This window comes from Rhinolophus sinicus, chromosome 3 (assembly GCF_057876585.1).
Source record: "Rhinolophus sinicus isolate RSI-liver-muscle chromosome 3, RSI-T2T, whole genome shotgun sequence".
NCBI classification, from domain to species: Eukaryota; Metazoa; Chordata; class Mammalia; order Chiroptera; family Rhinolophidae; genus Rhinolophus; species Rhinolophus sinicus.
In genome coordinates, this window is record NC_142503.1 from 101,765,915 (window position 1) to 101,769,003 (window position 3,089).

A 3,089-nucleotide genomic window follows, 5' to 3' on the forward strand; every position below is an offset into this window, starting at 1 on the left:
AGCGTCTACGCTGTGGAAGGACCAGCAGTCAGAAAGGAGGGGACTACGGGTCTGGGCTAGGCCAAGGCCTTGGTGTGGGTCCCCTAGCAGTCAGGACCATGCTGGACCCAGAACCCCCATGGGTGAGGGGAAGAGGGACTGGGCTGTGTCCCCCCGAGGTTCCTGATAGGGGCTCCAGAGGGAGGGAGACCAGGGCAAGAGGAAGTGGTGCAGAAGCCTTAGCATCTCCTCTGTAGGGGTGGGTTTGTGGCCTACATCAGGGGGGTGGGCCTGGGGACCAGAAGGGAACAGGGCTACCAGCTGGGGCTTTAAGGAAAGCAAGTCTCATGTGCAGAGCACGGCATGAGCTGAGCCAGGAGTCCTGAGGAACGCCGGAGAGGACCAGGCTGCCGGGGGCTTGGGGCCAGAGGTGCCCTGAGGCCAGGAGAAGGGTAAGCTAACTCCAGATGAAGCAGGTCTGGAAGAAGGCTCCAAGCTGTCAACAACCAGAAAGGACTGGGCTCCCAGAAGCCGTGGTCTGGAAGGCAGTGTTGGGGGAGAACCAGGCATAGCTGGTAAAGACCAGTGCTTTAGCAGCTGGGGACCCTTGCTACCTGCTGGGCGTGAGGCCACTGGGGTGGCGCCACGGTAGGCAGGGCCTGGTGTGTCTTCAGGGCCAGCAGGTGGCAAGCTGAGGGATGGCAGGGTAGGCTGGGCACGGCTGCCCTGGCTCTCTCACATGCAGGAGGAGCCGAGCCTCGTGGAAGACAGGCAGGGTCCAGGTCTGTGGGGGACCCAGGCCTCTCTGAGTAGGCAACATCTCCAGGGTCTCTTTCCCATTCAGGGTGGATGAGAGCCAGGCCTCACTGGGGACACTTCAGGAAGAAGAGCTGAGGTCAGCAGACGAAAGACTGGCAGAAGATCGGGTCCCTCTGGCAGAGGGAGGTTTGCAGGGTTTCAGGAGAAATAGCTGTCAGGCTTGGAGTCCCAGCTCTGAACGACAGGTAGGAGAGGAGCGAGGGGCTACAGTTAGGGCTTGGAGAGCAGCCTGCCCTGGCCCCATCACTCTGCTCTGAGAAGCAAAGGGTCTGTAGATGACTTCACCCAGTGGCAGCAGAGGTGGATGGAGCAGAGCCAGTAGACGTTTTGGTTTCTGGCTTGCCACCTGGCCCCAAGTCCTCAGGACTGGCTCTGGGTCTTGTCACAGCCCCTGACTTGATGTGACCATCAGCAAGTTCCTAGACCCCTGTCTCCCCGTCTCTCCATGATGCTCAGAATGATTCCTGAACACCTGGCTCAGAAGCGTCTTGGCAATTTGATTAAAACTCAGGTTCCTGGGCTCTACCTAAGCCAGTTCTCGATGGGGCCCAGAAACCATTTTCCAGATGACTTCATCTGAGAAGTACTGCCTGGGCACAGCCCAGCCCAGGAGCCTTGGACAGTTACAGGGGAACCATGGGGCCAGAAGAGCCACATTCCACCAAGGAAACGAGTGGGCCTCAGTCATTTCCCTGAGGGAGGACCAGCACATTTAGCTCCATCCACCACACACCTCCCTTCCCTCAGCTCTCACCAAGGAATGGGATGGGCTTTGGTGGGAGCACTGCCTCCCTCAGACGAGTCCTGAGCACTTCTGTTCCTGCCTCAGCACCTTAGGGCTCCTGGGACAGTCATAGATCCTTCCACAGGACAGGGCCAGGTCTCTGCCCTCAGAATGACGCTCCCAGGACAGAGCTGTCCCTGGGGAGCAGCCACCTCCCTTGGTTGGGTCCAGTGCTACATGACTAGCCCAGCCTCTGCACCATTATGTTCCTCTAGGACACAAGCGGACAGATGGACTCGGGGGCTAAGCAGCCCTGCCATCCTGAGGCCTCAGACCCTGCCCTGAAACCATGGTAACCATAAGCAAGATTTATGCCCGGAAGAGAGCAGGGGCACAAGTGTTTAAGGACGAGTGAGGCAGGGAGGAGGAAGGGATGGAAGAAGAAAGGAAGGGAAAAAATAAAGGAGAAACGGCCCAATCCAGCAAGGCCTTGACGAGGTGGGTGAGGCTGTGCATGGCGGGCTGGGGGATCCAGTGACTCCACCTGTTACCACCCTTTCCTCCTACACAAGTAGCCTCCAGTGCTGCTAACTACTCCACACTAGTTTTCTGTTAACACAGACCACAGCCCTTATTCTCCAGGTTCCAGGACTGAATGCGTTGACTGAAAGCTATACGCTTGTTGGATTTGGAGCCGTGGTTTCGGGCCCCACCCCTCCTGTCCAGTTCCCTGTACCTGACACCCAAGGTATTTTCCCTTTCCCAGACACACCTCTAGGCTGTTCAACTCACACTTCACACCTGCTTTTACTACTCCTTCCTACTGGTCTGCAAGGCCCACTTTAGGCAGCAGCTATTCTGGGACCCGACATCTCATCCCCAGGCGGTGGGCCCTCCTGAGCCCCCACAGCACCCTTCCCCCAGGTCGTCGCTGCAGGGACCATGTGCTGGGGTTGCCTATCTCCTGGCCTGTCCAGCACTGGGGCTGAGTGCCGCCCGGGGGCAGGCCAGGCTCCCGCCGTCAGGAGTCACGCTGCAGCTGTGTGCAGGAGGTATTGAGGTAAACCCACCGTTAGGCTAGCCCCCTGGAGCAGGTGGGGCGGAAATGGAAATCACGGGGGAAGCCCCCTCAGCAGCTGAGAACAAACCTCTAAAGCCCAACTAAAGTGTGGGAAGGGCTGTCTCTCAGCAGGATCGTCACCAGCACGGGGAGTGGGCAACTGGCGGGCACATCCTTGGTCCTAGGAGAGCGGCATGCCTTGGGGTCTGGTGACCAGCATTTCTCACCAGGCAGTGAGTGAGCTACAGACCAACAGCCATCAGGACCCATAAAGGTGTCAGGAAGGAGGGGCTTTCCCAAGCAGAAAACTGGCTGCCCAGTGGGCATGAGACAAGGGCCCACAGGGCCAGAGCTAGCTGGGACAAGGTTGATGGAGAGCCTTCTGGGCTGGGAGCAGGGAAAGCTACAATCTTCCAGCGAAAGGCTAGGCATCTGGTGATGACATACTAAACTTACGACCTGCCCGTCCCCCACCCCCACACACAGAGCCAGGCTGCAGGCCCAAAA